The 17427-nt window shown below is 40.4% G+C and overlaps 1 long non-coding RNA gene across 1 annotated transcript; it reads right to left on the reverse strand.

Moving 5' to 3' along the window:
* Positions 1 to 12642: 12642 nt before the first annotated feature.
* LOC103062665 (uncharacterized) lies at positions 12643 to 16265 on the reverse strand. Its single transcript, XR_456727.4, has 3 exons — positions 16111 to 16265; positions 14405 to 14528; positions 12643 to 12839 (listed from the first exon to the last, which is right to left on the reverse strand). It is a non-coding gene; the product is annotated as an uncharacterized LOC103062665 (long non-coding RNA).
* Between the last annotated feature and the right edge of the window lie 1162 nt (positions 16266 to 17427).

Raw genomic sequence — 17427 nt, forward strand, 5'->3', positions numbered from 1 at the left:
GCCCCAAAAGGCTGGGCATGGATCCCAAGAAAATGTCAGAGTCTGCACACTCATTCCCAAAGTTCAGTAAATCCTCTGGAGACCAAACAGTTCCATCAAAGATTTCTTTATTGGGAGAAATGCACAGCCGCTATAGTTTGTTGAGTCTAATTCTACAAAGCAAAACCCTTCCTTTTTAAGCCCAAACTCCCCCCCTTGTTCTTCTCTTTTCCCACTTGAAATTCTTCGTGCCTTGCTCTGGTTCTCACAGCACTTGGCCTTGGAGATGCCTGTGTAAAGATAACAGCACCTGGCATTCTCTCCCCCCCTTCCTTCTAACTTCAATAGCAGGTCAAGCAAGCAGTTTGCAATAAACATTTTACTATTAACCATTTAATATACATTGTTAAAACTAAATTAAAAGCAACCGAAGGTTCTAGCTTGCGCAGATCCTGACATGCCGCCCTCCAACAGAACGAATGGTTTCACATTTGGAAGAAAACCTGAAAAACAGAAGTAACATATATACAAACTGGTGATTATAATATAATTCATTTAGGTTTATCAGGATATTTTGAATGAAACAAAGAAATGAGTTTAGGAGCTTTAACATTTGAATTGTCAACCCATTCATGGTGAGTTTTTGGGAAATGTTTCCATTGAACCAGGTACAGTGGTACCTCGGGTTACAAATGCCTCCGTTAACGAACTTTTCGGGTTACGACCAGCTCTGGCTGCAAAAATTTACCTCGGTTTGCGAACTCCACCTTGGGGTACGAACAGGATACGCAGCCATTTTCCCTCCCATGACACGGTCCGTGGCCATTTTTCCGCCCGACATGTGGTCCGCGGCCATTTTCCACCCCTGACATATGGTCCACGGCCATTTTTCCGCCCCTGTCACATGGTCCACGGCCATTTTTCCGCCCCTGACATGTGGTCCGCGGCCATTTTCCACCCCTGACATGTGGTTCACAGCCATTTTTCCGCCCCTGACACATGGTCCACGGCCATTTTCCGCCCCTGACATGTGGTCTGCAGCCATTTTCCACCCCTGACATGTGGTCCGCGGCCATTTTCCGCCCCTGACATGTGGTCCGCGGCCATTTTCCGCCCCTGACATGTGGTCCACGGCCATTTTTCCGCCCCTGACACGTGGTCCGTGGCCATTTCCCCCCCCCGACACGTGGTTCGTGGCCATTTTTCCGCCCCTGACATGTGGTTGTAGGGAGGGGGACTCTCCCTCCAAGCAATAGCCACCTCCCTGTCCTCCACGCCAGAACGGATTAACGGTAATTACATTGAACCTTATGGGGAAATTTGCTTTGGGTTGCGACCAATTCGGGGTGTGACCAGAGTCACAGAACAAATTAAGTTCGTAAACCGAGGTTCCGCTGTATTGTAGTTTGCCTTTAAATTTCCTAGAGTCCAATATGTCTTTAACTTCAAAATGGCTTTGTCCATCAATCATGATGGGGTTTGGAGGTTGTACTGTTCGATGCCATGTATTTGATTGTTTGAAGGATTTTAATAAATTCATATGGAAAACTGGATGTATATTCTTGTAATGTTTTGGTAGAGTTAATTTAAAAGCTACAGGATTAATAATTTTTTCAATGGGGAAAGGTCCAACGAATTTTGGGGCAAGTTTTTTACATGGTTGGGAGGATTTTAGGTTCTTAGTAGACAGCCAGACCATGTTGCCAACTTTCCATGGAGGGTTTGCAGAACGTTTTCTATCAGCAAACTTTTTATGTTGGTTCCTGGCCTTTTGTAGTGCTTTCACAATCTGAGGCCACAGTTTTGTAATGTTGGTTATCCATTGATCAGTTGAAAGTTCAGGAAAATCCTTTAATGGTAGTTCTGGAAAAGGCAAAAAGTCTTGACCAGTAGCTATTTTATAAGGTGTGAATCCAGTACTTTGGTGCACCGTGTTGTTGTAAGCCACTTCAGCAAAAGGTAAAAATTCTGACCAATCATCCTGTTGGTGATTAGTAAAGCATCTTAAATATTGTTCTAATAATGAGTTAATTTTCTCAGTCGATCCATCCATTTCTGGATGAAAACTTGAACTCAGGGCCTGAGTTGAACCAATTAACGTAATAAATTCCCTCCAAAACTTGGAAGTGAACTGTGGGCCGCGATCTGAAATTACCCTCTTGGGGGTGCCGTGGAGGCGGTAAACATGAAGAATAAACAATTTGGCAAGTTTTTTAGCATTAGGAATTGAAGTACATGGAACAAAATGCGCTTGTTTAGAAAAAAGATCAGTTACAACCCAAATAACAGTATTATGGTTACTTTCAGGTAAATCAACAATAAAATCCATAGAAACTTCTTTCCAGGGTTGTTGAGGAGATGTGACAGGTTGCAACAATCCCAAAGGTTTCCCTCCTCTCTTTTTTGACATGGCACATATAGGACATGTAGATACATATTCAGAAATGTCTTTTCTCATGGTAGGCCACCAAAAATGCCTATGTAATAAATGCAAAGTCTTTATAAATCCAAAGTGTCCAGAAGTTTTGTCATCATGGCCTTTTTCTAAAATGTGTTTACGTAGTGAAGTTGGTACATACAATTTATCTCCCATCCACCAGGCTTGTTGTTCATGGGTTAAAGTATCTTTATTGTTTTTGAACCATTCATTCCATTCCAACCATGCAGTCCATTGCTGCATTTAATTTCTGAAGTAATTCATTAGCAGGTTTAGGAGTTTTAGTTTGAGCTCTGCTAAGTGCTACTGAGCCAGGTTGTGATTTAGGGATAACAGGAGCAACTATTTGCTCTCGCTGGCTGTTGTGTTGAGGCAGTCTGGATAACGCATCAGCCAAAAAGTTTTTCCCTCCAGGGATGAACTTCAATGTGAAGTTAAAGCGGCTAAAAAATTGAACCCAACGTACTTGTTTAGGAAAGAGCTTTCTAGGTGTTGTAAGGGCTTCTAAATTTTTATGGTCTGTCCAAACTTCAAATGGATGCGATGATCCTTCTAAGAGGTGTCTCCATGTCATCAAAGCCCAGCGGACAGCAAAAACCTCTTTTTCCCAGACAAGCCATCTCCTTTCTGTGTCAGTAAATTTGCGGGAGATATAAGCACAAGGTTTGAGTGATCCCCCTTCATCTTTCTGGAGCCAAACTGCTCCAATGGCCACATCAGAGGCATCAGCCTGAATTACAAATGGTTGATTAGGCTCAGGATGCCTCAAAATTGGTTCCGCAGTAAATAATACTTTTAAGGCTTCAAAGGCTTTTTGGAATTCCTCAGTCCATATTAAGGGGGCTCCAGGCCTTTGAGCTTTTGGTGTTCCCTTGCCTTTGGTTTTTAACAAGTCAGTTAAAGGCAAAGCCACTTGTGCAAAGTTTGGAATGAACTGCCGGTAGAAATTAGCAAAGCCTAAAAAACTTTGTAATTGCCTTCTGGTTTTGGGAGCTTTCCACCCCAAAACATCTTTTACTTTGGAGGGATCAATTTCAATTCCTGCATGTGATATATGATACCCCAAATAGTCCACTTGTTGTTTATGAAATTCACATTTTGACAGTTTGGCATATAACTGGGCATCCAATAGCTTTTTTAACACATTACGAACCAACTTTACATGATCTTTCAAGTTATCAGAGTAAATGAGGATATCATCCAAATAAACCAATACTCCACAATACAAATATTCATGAAGCACCTCATTAATTAGTTGCATAAACACTCCAGGGGCCCCAGAAAGCCCGAAGGGCATGATCTTGTACTCATAGCAGCCAAAAGGGGTGGAAATGAGGTCATCCATTTGTGCCCTTCTTTTATGCACACCTGGAAATATGCATCCCTTAAATCCAGTTTGGTAAACACTTTCCCCTTAGATAATTGAGCTAACAAGTCCTTCATAAGGGGAAGGGGATATTTGTTTTCTTTACAAATAGCATTTAGGCCCCTATAGTCAGTACACAGTCTTAAACTTCCATCCTTTTTCTCCCAAAACAAAACAGGAACAGCCATCTGTGACTTAGCAGGTTGTATAAATCCTCTGGCTAGATTGGTATCAATAAATTCTCTTAAAGCTGCCAGTTCCTTTTGGGTCATAGAATATGTCTTCTTCTTTGGGAATTTAGCCCCAGGTTCAATTTCAATAGCACAGTCAGTGTTTCTGTGGGGAGGCAATGTGTCTGATTCTTTTTTGCTGAAAACAGCTTTCAAATCCCTGTAAGGTTTAGAAATGTTCTCAATTGACTCCGGGTCCAGGTTTTGAGGCGGACTCCCACTGCTTGCGGTTGCAGCCATCGTGCCTTTTCCCTTGCCCAGTTCAGATCCCAGATAGACACCATCAGCAAATTGCATATGTCCTGTTTTCCAAAAGACTTGGGGGTCCCACCGTCTCACCCAGTTTGCTCCCAGGATCAGGGCATAACTACCCAAAGGAGCTACTAAACATTTAAGAGTCTCTCAGTGGGTCCCCACTTGCAGTTCAAAAGGCTCAGTGCGGTACAGCGTAGCCCCTCCCCCTGCTTGAGATCCATCCAATTGGCTAAATACTATGGGTTTTTTTAGTTTTTTCACCTTTAGTTCTAAAGCATTGACCAGAATTGGACTGATCAGACAGCGTGAGCAGCCAGTATCCATTAATGCAGTTAGTGTGGCCCTGCGCTCCGTTCTAGGTGCTGATATAGTCACTTTTATGGTGGTAACACTCACTCCCTCGTCCTCATCGGAATCGTCGTCCTCATCATCCGTCGCGCCCGCCATTTTGTCAGGAGCCGTTTCAGGCTTGCCGCTTGGGGTTTTCTGCTCCTTCCCCACTGAACCTTCTTCATAAATGAACAGTGACTCTGTTCCCCCAGCCGCAGTTCCCTTCTTCCCTTTATTGCCGGCAGGTTTCTGAGCCGCTCCGGAGGTCTTCTGCGGCTCCTGCGCATGTGCAGGCATCACTTTGGTGCAGGCTGGCGTGAAATGCCCCGGCTCTCCACAGCAAAAACAGATGCACTGCTTTGCCCTTCTAGGAGATTTCTTATCTCCTCCTGTTGCTGATGGTTTTCGAGGCGCCTGCGCAGAACCGCTGAACTTCCGCCCGAACTCCGGATCCACAGCCATCCACTTGACTTCCATCTCCACGGCATGCTCAATCCATCCGTCAAGGGTACGTGGGCTTGCTCGTGCGTAGCATAGTTGCCATAGGTCGCGCTGCATACCTTGCTGGAAACAGGCAATTTTAAACTGTTCCGGCCATTCGGGTAGCTTTCCCGCGATGCTCCGGAACTCCAAAGCATACTCTGCAACGCTGCGAGACCCTTGCCTCACTTTCACTAATTGGGAGCGAGCCCTCGTGACTGCTCCCGGGTCCCCAAATCTCCTCCGTAGGGCTGCTAGAAACTGGCCAAGGTGGTGCAGTTCGGGCACTTGGGCTTCGCGCATTTCGATCAGCCACTCCCCTGCCTTCCCGGAAAGCGGCCTGCAAACATAGATCACATGCTCTCGGTTGGAAGCGAATAGGTGGCCCATTTGCTCCCTGCACATTGTGACTTGGGCCATGAAGTTAGGCAATTCTCTCGGTTCTCCGGCAAATTTTTCGGTTAACCCCCAGCGTTTTAGGAGGGTGTCTTGGTTGCCTTGAGGCGGGGCGAGCTGTCGTCGGGCGGCCGGGAAGCACACAAGCCACACGGCTTGAGCAGGTGGAGGCCCCTGGGCTGCCGGAGTGGCTGGAGTCCCCTGGGCTGCCGGAGCAGTTGGAGCTATCGCCGTGGGGGGAGGAGAGGTGGCTGGCTGCGCTTCCTCCACCCTCTCTTCTCCGTACTCCCCTTCTGCCTCGGGGCCCCGGAGCATACCTGAATGCCGTATTAACTCAGTCAGCCCTCTCAATTCATTTCGCATCATGCTGTTCTCTGCTTGCAGCATGCTCATTCCCTCCTCTATGGCTCCCATGCGAGTGGATTCTACTCTCCCCGTAGTTAGAGCCCAATGCTCTTCGGGAGCCATCTCCAGGAACAATGTTCCCCCAAACAACTCTTCCTGGCTCCATATCTTGGTTATACGCCGCTCAGGGTCGCGGGGTGGAGGAAGGCGCACGTAAGTGACTGTTAGGGGTTCTTCCTCCTCTTCGCAGCCCCCTTCTGCTCCAAGTTCAAGAATCTCTTCCTCCATCCTGGGCTTTCATTGAGAGGGACTTCCACAGTGGGATTTTCCCCCGGGTAAATCCCTCACTTGGAATGTTGACACTCAGCAAAATGTCAGAGTCTGCACACTCATTCCCAAAGTTCAGTAAATCCTCTGGAGACCAAACAGTTCCATCAAAGATTTCTTTATTGGGAGAAATACAGAGCAGCTATAGTTTGTTGAGTCTAATTCTACAAAGCAAAACCCTTCCTTTTTAAGCCCAAACTCCCCCCCTTGTTCTTCTCTTTTCCCGCTTGAAATTCTTTGCGCCTTGCTCCGGTTCTCACAGCGCTTGGCCTTAGAGATGCCTGTGTAAAGATAACAGCACCTGGCATTCTCTCCCCCCCTTCCTTCTAACTTCAACGGCAGGCCAAGCAAGCAGTTTGCAATAAGCATTTTACTATTAACCATTTAATATACATTGTTAAAACTAAATTAAAAGCAACCGAAGGTTCTAGCTTGCGCAGATCCTGACAGAAACCCTAATCCCATCAATGGCTACTGGAGCTGCAGATCATTAAGGCAAGTCCTTTGGGGGATAAAAAAGGTTCTTTTAAAAAAAGTCTGCCTACTCTTTGAGTCATTCTAGGCCTGGACTCGGAGACTTCCATTCTTCTAGCTAGTGCCTGGCCAGCTTAGTTGAACAGGCTTTGAGTAAGTGGAGGTTTGAATGAGAGTGAGTATGTATGAGAGCAATGACATACTTTAATCAATAAAGTTTTGCTCTAGGTTTAAATTCATGGGTCTCCGTGTATTCTATTAGACCTGTGAGCGTCTCAGTGTTCAGTTGAAAGTGAGTTGTGTATGTCCCTAATTATTTTCCTGCTGTCGATCAGGCCTGCATGTTCCATACATTCTAGCCACACCTATCTGGAACACCCAAGTAGAGAGCAAGGAAGACTACAGAATCCACATGCCTCAACAGTGAGTTACCTTGGTGGGTAGTAACATCTGGATGACAGCTCAGTGAAATTGGGCTTGGTTCTGTAGATCATTAACTTTATCTGGAGAACTTCTCTGCCATGTCACTCTTCCTACTTGTAATCAATCTTCTCTGTGGACACTCTTGGTTCATTTTTAGCTTATGGTCACAACTGTCAATTTCAGCCTAGTCAATGTCATTTTCTCTCACAGATTGGTGAAAAACTCTGAGCACATCCACAGTATCAACCACACATGATTTACTGAGTGCAGAAACAGATGGTATTGTCAATTTTCCACTCCCAAGCCTTCAAAATGCATGTTATGCCTGTGTTTTCCAGCTTTAATTCAAAACTGCTCCTTTCCAGTCTGAGCCATTTTAAACTCCTCAGATGAATGGTCTCTGGTGCTTCACTCCATTCTAGTAGCAACACCAGCTCCAACTGGTTGCAGTGTCTGGCATACTCCCTCCTCTCTAGTGTCTAGTCGCTCTTCTTAGGCAATCATTTCATCCTGGGGTGGGCTGCTATGTACTCTGGTGGTCAGCAGCTGGGTGTGTGTGTGTGTGTGTGTGTGTGTGTGTTCATATTCTTGTGATTGATCCAGTGGTGGTCCATTTAGCCAATGAACTATCCTCAACCCTAGAAACCCAGGTTCCATTCAATCCTTACCTACCCTACCCCTTCATCATAACAAGTATAAACAATTTTAGCAACTTATCACCTTCTCTTAAAATACAACAAATGATCTCTTCTTCCTATATCCTATATCTTATCTGTAAACAAATCCTTAAAGCCTCATCATTTCAGTCCTGGTGTCAGCAAAAGTCCATTAAGGATTACCAGTGATAACAACATATCTATTTTAATTTTAATCTTGATCAAATAAACCAACTTTACATTCTTAATTTTTAGTCCAAATAATGTCCTAGAACTTGATTTCTTTTCACTTTCTCTTTTTCCCTTCTCACAAAATTCTTCAAAGCTTTAACAAGCCTCTTTGTAAATCCAAAACAGGAAAATTATCCAGGTCTCTCTCTTGGTTTGTTAATTGTTTATTCCTTTTAATTATTAAGACATTAGCTGGTTTCTTTTGCATGTCCAGTGTAGCATTTTTTTCCATATCCTTCTTGTAGCCTGACATTTTAAAATCCATTTTCAGATCAGTCTCTATTTTGTCAGGCTTGTTCCTTTTCCATAGCATCTTTTAAACACAGTCTATCTATAGAGGGAGACTGTGCCTCTTAAAATTAACTTCTGGGTCCATTCTTCAAAAATATCCTTCCATATGTCTAATGTTAAAATATTTTGCTGCATTCTGTATTAGTAAGTCAATTTTAAGTGTTCTCCTTTAATTGTAATCTTTAGTTCCTTCTGGTTCCCTCTAGTGCCTAACCTTCAAAGTCTCCTCCTATCATTTTTTTAAAAAAAGAATTCAAAACAAAAGCATTTTCCTACAGAAGGATTCTTATAATTACTTCCAAAATCTTAATTCAAATCCATCTGGACCCTTAGTCTGTCTGTAACTTTCCAAAATCAAAGTTCTAATCATCCTTTTGCTGTTTATTCCTCTCTCTCTTTCTCTCTCTCTCTCTATATATATATATATAGAGAGAGAGAGAGAGAGAGAGAAAGAGAGAGAGAGAGAGAGAGAGAGACTGTCCTTAAATTTGTTTTTAAAACTTCTTTCACTAAGGATTGAAGGAAACTCAGTTGGTGCTGTAAAACTTGTCAATCCAAAGGTTCCTAATAGCTAAAAAGCAGTTAACAAGCTATTTCTGAAAGTGATTAGAAAAGGAAGTATGCAAACCCAGTGTCCTTAAAGGTGCCAACTGTGGTTTCAGCAAGATGGCTATTCCCTCATCTCTCAGAGCTCTAAACCCACCAGAAACTGCTGTCTTGCAGTCTCCTCATGAGGAACAACTGTCTGGAGAACTTGTGGGCGATCTCATGTCCTCTCCTTGTCCAGAGAGGAATTATCAAACAGTGGATCTACTTCCCAGCTGTTCATTCCACTGCAGTCATCAGCTCCCCTTCAGTTTGCCATTTCTTCCCTGGAAGTCCCAACTTCAAAGCAATTCTTGATGTATGCTTTGAAAATGGTGGACATGTGCATAGGATCATATTATGGAAACTGGTTGGCTTTGTTCTGCTCTACTTGACTTGTAACTTGCACATGACCAGTTTATAATATCTTTGCTGTTGTAACTGGACTCTTAAACCTCTTATACCAATGATATAGTCAATTTGATTTCTGTTCATTATGATTTCTGTATGCTCCATCAAATGATAGCCATGCATATAGGTGGTGTTTTGGTTGTATAAAGAATGTGTTAACAATGAAGAAATCTTTAGATGGCAAAAACTGGTAAGTCATTCTACTGCTTCATTTCTGTTTCCTAGGACATAGTGCAACTATGTTTTCTTCCTTTCTCTTTCCAACTATGTCATTCTTGCTAGTATGTTCTATCAATTTCAGATTGAACTTGACCATAAAACCAAATCTGTTTGGCTATTCAGAACATTTTTGAAACACAGAAATAGACAGTCCATCCAGCTTCTGATCCAATTGCATTGTTTTAAGTCCAGACAAAAATTCTTAAGCATTATTCAGATACTTGCATAAGAAGCATACTTTTATGTAGTTTGTGGTTGAAGAACTGCTATAAAAATGTAAAAGATGCAACAACTGGCAGATAATCTTTTTACATGATTTTCTATTAAGGTAATACAAATTAATATTGTTATTTTTAAGAAATCTTACTCCCTAACTGCTTTGATAGGAGAAACTGGGGTGTATGGTGCTTTTGTGGAAGGAATTAAAATAAAGAGAATAAGAGTAAGATTTGGATCATTCTCTAATCCAGGAGTTGGCAACTGGGCTTTCTTGAGCTGTTTTGAACTGCAGTCCCTGTACTCCCTTTACACTGGCCATAGTGATAAAGCTTAATGGATGCTGAAATTCAACTCTATGGAAGGAACCAAGCTGCTTGCTCTGCTCTGAAACATCTATCTCATCATGTACTTGAAATTGAATGTGGCTTTATCTAACTGAAAAAAGTAATTATTATAGCCAGCATTTGTATATCATTCCACATTCCTATTTGCATTACATTGGTTAGTATAATTATTCCCATGCTAAAATGGGAGAACAGCAAAAAAAAAAAAAAAAAAATGCACATAACCTATCTATTTTAAGGTCAGAAATCTGGCAGAACAGCCAGCCCACCCTGAGTACAGATCTGGTGCATAGGACTTAATAGGTAGACTTGCTTCCGACCTCCACAAATTCTACAAAGAAAATTTTGCTGAGCTCAGCGGGAAATATTCTAGGAGCCTGGTTGGTTTTTCATACTGGTCTGGTTGAAGCCACACTTCTGTCCATAATTATGAGAGCAGATTTCTGGTAACTGTGTTAAGGTAAGGGGTTTCCTTTTGCTTCCCACACTGAATTTCAATATACCTGAGCACCAAAGGAAGGCACAACAAGGCCAAAAAGTGTGACATCAGTTCCAGATTGGAGAATGAGGTCCCTCTGCACTTCTGATTGCAGCTGACTGCAAGTATAAACCCTGAGAATGGTCATCCAGACAAATGCTGTGTTGCAAGAAAGAGCTGTTTGAAAACAACTGGCTAATGCATGACAAAAGCCTTCTTGAGTAGCTTTGCTGGTTTATTTATTGCTAAAGTCTAGTTGTTTTTGGTTAGGGTCTACAGGCTAAAGCACTGAAGCTGATTGAAGATGGAACAAAATATGTGCCTGAACCTTTGAATATTGCTTGGAATCTGTCCTATGTATTATCTCAAAGGAACCTTTGGGAGTAAGCTCTTGCTTCTGAGTAAGCCAGCAATTGCAATCCTATCTTAATAGCATCAACAGTTCCTAGAATAAAAGCTTTTGGTTGAGCTCACTCAAATCCTGGAACAATTTGTGATATCCTAACTTTGAATGCATTGTGTCTTCTAGGCATCCCTAGCTTTTGGTACTCCAGTTGTTAATGCAAAACTCAAGATATACAGGAAGAACTCCTTGGAGTGGGGCTGGAGGGACTGTGGGGAAAAAGGCATGCTCCAGAATGTCTACATTATCATTCTACTGCTTCATTTTTGTTTCCTAGGACATAGTCCAACTATGTTTTCTTCCTTTCTCTTTCCAACTTTGTCATTGGAACAATGTGTGGCAGGTGTGCTCCAGAATGCCTACATTATCACCCATATGATGCCAAATACTAATGTCAGATAGAAATGGTGTCCCATTTTATGTCCATCCTCAGTCACAGAAGTTCACCAGGTGACTAGATGATTTTGGGCTTCTCATTTTCTTTGTCACCCCGATCCATCCCATAGGATGGTTGTTGCAGGAGAAAATGGGAGGAAAGAATCCTTTTGATCTCTGGGAGAAAGGTGGGATACACAAGCAGATGTGTAATGTTGTTCCATATTCTTAGTTGTGATGTGTTTCATTCTCTCTTTAATGGTTCTCACCATCCTGGCTTCCCACTCATCATAATACAGTATGATATAGAAGACTTGGAGGGAAAATCTATTCTCAAGTCTGCCTTCAGACATGGAAACTCACTGGATGATTTTGGACCAATCACTTTCAGCCTAACCTACCTCACAGGGTTGCTACTACAGAGAAGATTTAGAAAAGGGAGTGCTACGTATGCTGCCTTAAGCCCCTAGATGAAAGTTGGGATATAATTCTAACACGTATATTAATTCAATTTAAAAAGGCATATGGGTTCCTCATCTAGGATCTTTTCAATAGCTTGCTGAAGGAATTATTGGTGAATGTCTCCTTTCCCTAGAGAAAACTGGAGAAATCATCTACCCAATTTTCATTCCCCATACATTTGGTGAAGTTGGAGAGGCTATGGGCCAAGGATTAGCAGCTGTGGTCTCTAAAAATCAAAGCTTCATATCAGCAGAGAACCAGAGTGTTATCATAAGATTTTGATAGGTTGGACATTTAATGGGCCAGGACACCAATCAACCAAGCTCAGAGTCCCCCAGAGGGAATTTCTATATTTTTGACTTAGCAGTGCTTCCAAATCATCCTACTGTGTTCAAAAATGGATCCAGTTCTACTTAATGACTAATTTATGAAAAGTTTATGGACAAGTCCTTTCTGTCTTTCTTTCTCTCCCGAATCTCAACATCATCAATTATATTTGATTGTTAAATGTTCTGTGCTATGTCTAGTTATATACATCCATATTATACTGAATGTCCTGGGAATACCAGCATTCTCATGAATATTAGCTTGATCCTTGGTTTCTAAACTTGAAAAGTAGAAATGCCCTTCTGTATATTTAGAAAATTCATCTACTCTTCACATGAGAACTGTTTTCAGCTACTCTGAGGTGATTCATTATATCAAATTTTGTAAATTTGTGTCCAGTTGAGCTAAAGTTAAACAAAAACAGTGAAGCACTTGGAGGACTCAAGGTAATATCTGGACCCACCATGCCCTGTGGAAATTATACGTTTTCTCATGTTCTTAATCTCATTTGGTCAACTTTATCTGATTAGCACTTAGTCCCACTTCGATACAGTAAAGGAGTATACTAATAGCTAATGCTTTTAAATGGAAAGATACAATTGCTATTATAGATCTTTAATATACAGAACAATATGTTTAACTGTTATCTTTTTCCAGATTATATATTCCATCAAAGTATTTGTATCTCAGGAGAATTGCCTGCACACCATCCAGCCACTAAGTTTCAATATCTTCTTCAGAACTGTTCAGGTTCTTCAAAGTTTTCCTGATAATTTAAGCTGGACCTGGACGGGGCCTATAGACATTTTAAAAAAGATACAAGAATTGCAGATTTAGAAATGAGAGGGGACCATAAATCAGCAGCAAATCCACTTTGAAAACACTGACATTAATAAAAAGTATTATATGAAAGCCTACACCAGTATATTGTTCTAAAGTCATTTATCTATTTATACATTTGTTCATTTATTATATATTTTAATGTATTCAGCTACCCCACCCCCAAAAGCAGCATTTGTTAGGAATATTTTTTTATATACAAGAAAGTGACCATTAAGATGAGAAATAATGCTTCTGACAGACTGAAAAAAGTCTGTCAGAAGTATCCACCCAAGAGTTCTTAAATAACCAACGTGAGAAATTGCTGACCTCCTACCAAAAAGTATATAACTTTTCCCTCAGATTAAGCTCAGTGGCAGAGGAAAGTAGCCAATATAATGCAATTTTTTAAAAGGGACCAAGGTGAGATGAAAGAAATCACAGGTGGATTAATGTTACCTCTGGGTTAGGGGCCACATACCTCCAAATACCAGTTGTGGGGAAACAATGATGAGACGGGTGTATCTCCATCTCCTGTTTGCAAGTACCTCGGAGGTCATTGTGAGAAACAAAATGCTGAACTAAAGTGGGTCTTAGCCTAAACTGGTAGGACTATTCTTGACTTTTAAACACTGAATATATTATTATTGAATGTTTTAGTCAGATTTTTATGAATTGGAAGTTGATCTTCTGTTTTGTCTTCCTGATGCAGGTTTGCACTTTCCAAGAAACGTTATAGCTTCACCAACTAAGAATGAAACATACGGAAAGAACTTTGGCCTTAAGAAGGTTGTTGGGAATGTTAAATATATATATATATATATATATATATATATATATATATATATATATATATAGACAGTTGTGGGATCAAGAGACTGGGGAAAAGTTCATAAGCTGGATGAGGGAAAATAAATAGATTTGGTGTAGATGTAAATAGGTATAGCTATAGGTATAGCTATAGGTATAGATTTAAGGCTGCCCAACTCGAGAGCAATTTTGGGTGGCTTGCATTACAGAGAATTAAAAACAATAATAAACAAAAAAGACTACATGTATACATGTGCAGACACTAATTCTAAGCACTGCACAAAATATAACCCATAGTGGCTGAATAGCCCCCTACTCCACAACCTGGGAGAACAGCCAGGTTTTTAAGGACTTCCTGAACACCATTATGTTAGACAGAGATTCATCTTAAAGAAAAGAGAAGCATCCAGTGTGATACATTTTTGGCAGTATTTGAACTAAAAATGTTTCCTGGCAATTGAAACCATTGCATTTGTACTGCTGCAAAGATCAGAAGTTACTTCTTTAAATATTTCTCTTTTTCTTTCTTTCTCTTTCTTTGACATTCACCGTTTTCACTTTTTCTTTTATCTTTTCATCTCTTTTTCTCTTTTCTAATTGTCTCTTTATGTTTCTGTAGTTTTTAATCCTGTACACAATTTTTCTTCAATAAAACTTAAATATATATGAAAAAGATATTGGTGCATTTGCTTAGAGCAGAATAGGAGAGTCGGATATGGAATATTGACTTACCATTTACAGCAGACCAGACTACCAAAACAGTCTCCTGAAGCTACAGAAGGGAATGGACATGAGACTTTACAGGAGCCACCACTTTGAAAACAAGCAAGGTTAGCAGGGTCACTTTGGCCAATTCCTACATACAAAATGGGGGGGGGGGAAAAGCCATGTTAGAATCCATGTTTACTTATAATTAGTAATATTTTACTTTTTTATTCTTTTCATAGGTCTTATATCTTTCATGGTTTATATTCTTAATAATAATAATATTATGATGAAGATGATCTACTAGAGGCTCTACTAGAAACTGGTGTGAGCTAGTTTCAAGCCCATTCTCAGCCATGGAAAATTGGGGGGTTATATAGGAACTGCTGAAGATCACATATTTATTTCATTAACTTAAAATTGGGTAGCCTGAGGGAGTGTTTACAACTTTAAGAGACTCTATAATTTGAACAGCACTACCTAAGTGAGTGTATACATGTAGATAAAATGCAGCTAAACATTTGTAAGCATTTCAGATCTTTTGAGTGAAAAATTATTTGTGAATCAAAGACATATCATGGTGAGGAAGGGAGAAGCTGGCAGACCAAAAAAAAAAAGCAATGATATATTCCAAAAAGAATAAACATTGCATTTAAAAGAACATAATAAGGAAAATAAGGTAGAGGTAGAGGGGCAAGAATGAGATGCAGAAAAAAAACTCTCGGTGTTGTTTACCATTTTCTTCAGTTTGGCGAAAAAATTGCTTTAAAAAATTCAGTAAAATACTCACAGATAATGTGCTTATCTTAATTTTTATAATGCATGCAAGCATCCTATCTCGTTTCTTGTACGGTCTGCAACTGCTTTACCTTCTCACATTAAATGAGGATAGAACCAGCTTCTCCCATGGAGCTTTTATATCAGAAAGTCGGGGCAGCTAGAGAAGCTGGAGAATTTGGGAGAGAGGTTGAGCAGGAAGCACTAGAGGATTCTGAAGAAATTCAGAATCACCCTAGAAAAAATTAGAAGCAGATGCCCCTTTCATAGGAGGAGAAAACTGGGGAAAATAGAAGGCAGATTTCAGATTTATTAAAAAAAATCATATATGGGATAGTAGTAATTTATTTTAACAGTAGAACAACTAAAGTAAATGTGTCGGGCAGGTGGGGGATTATATATATCTGCCTTCTATAATAATGTCATGCATTTTCTCAATTTTCTTATCAGTTTGCCTGGGTTTTTTTGTTCTTGTTTTTGTTTTTGCTTCCTTATTCTTTTTCTCCCAGCATACATGAGAGAGATACCATTGGAAACATAATAAATAAAATAAATAATAATTTTGTGAGTGTACCTTCAGCCTTTAATCTTGAAGAAAGACTTACAGATAACCCTTCCCATGGGTCCCATAATGCTAAATAATACAAGTTTTCCCACTTTTGAGGAGATATCAGCACTTTATTCTAAGGGATCAGGCACATCTGATAAATCAGCCCTGTTTTGTCATTAGGACGAAACAGATCTTTGTCCTGAGACCAGCCTTGGCATATCCTTCTTGTTGGAAAAATGGGGTGGGAACACCCCTTTTAACTTTTGAAGGTTGAAACACCCATAACACACTTTGACGGTGGTCAATACCAGAAATAAAAATATGTCTAGAATCATTGTGAAAAGCAGGTAAGTCTCAAATTTATTTGTCCCCTAGACCATCTGGATCATTTTAGTTCTTTTCTTACCTGCAGTTGCCTGGTGGGAAAACAGGAAGATGGCAACGAGGAGGAGAAAGGCCTTCATGGTTGAAGCTCAGAACGGTCCTTACAAGAGGCAGGAGTCTGTAAGTCAGGTTAAGTGGGACTCAACAGTTCTTTGCTGAGGCTATTTATGAAGCTGTTAAGGAGCGCAAGGGTCAAAGGTGCCATACATTTTTGGCAACCTGCAGGAATTACTTAATATTACAATTACATTGGTATTCTTTTTTTTTTACAAAAAATCTACCTTCTGGGGGGCTGTTTCCTGAAAGGATTCAGGATTGGAGGAGAAAAGAGGTGGATTAAGAACTGCCTTACTGAGTTTCAGAACAAAGTTCATTCAGTTAAGCATTTCCTTTCCAGCAGAGATTCAAATGCAGGATGTGAAGGTCATTCTTTTGTCCTTGCTGTTATTTGGCATTGAAAGATGTAATCCTCCTCTACATTAGATTCTAGTTATTAAAAACAGCAATCATGGCAGATATTCACCTTTTTCTGTAGATGTGAAAAATCCATCTACAAGTATTTTTCAAGTACATGCCATATACTTGAAAAATTGAGTATAGCCTATTTATGAATGCTCTATTCTCACTGGCATTTACTGCCCCCCCCCCCAAAGTATGAGACTGCTTATATTCAGCTTGCTAGATTAACTTGTAAGAACTTGTTAAACAGATTTTTTATGTTTATAAAGACTTCTCCATTTGGATCTGTTGCCCTTGAACCCGTCCCCCCCCCAGATTTATAAAGCCACCCAAATACTGAATGTTAAAAGCAAGATGAGAAGTATTAAAAATGTTCAATCCAAAACTGAAAGCCAAAAAACCCCACAGCAGCATTAAAACGTTTTTTCACTGCTCATCTAAGCATGATTTGAGGTACAGGTAATCAAATCTCATTTTTGGAGTAAAATCTGTAGTAAGTGTGCTGCTTCAGAGAAAAAGAAAAGGTCCTGTGTTTTTTCCACCTTTTTTTTTTAATTTTTAATTTTATTTTACTTTGTGGTGTTTGGTTGTCTGACAAAGATTGTAATCTGTTGACAAGTTCATATCATATCTATCTTGGCTCTTAAGCCTTTCCCAATAGCCAAGTAAAAGTGTTACCTATCTATCCTTGAATGGATGGAAAACTATACCATAAAACATAACATATACTGTCCTCATTGCTCTGTACTATTCCTTCTGTTCCAGTTTGCCACTGAACAGCGGTATCTTCATTTCAAGTGTGCAGAGCATGTTAAGCAAAGTAATTGGCTAAATGCTATAATTTTGCTGCTCTCCCTTTCCTCAAATGTTACTAGCAATC

This window comes from Python bivittatus, unplaced genomic scaffold (assembly GCF_059951505.1).
Source record: "Python bivittatus isolate LINGU-HERP-01145 unplaced genomic scaffold, Pbiv_v1 ctg000690_np1212, whole genome shotgun sequence".
Taxonomy (NCBI): Eukaryota; Metazoa; Chordata; class Lepidosauria; order Squamata; family Pythonidae; genus Python; species Python bivittatus.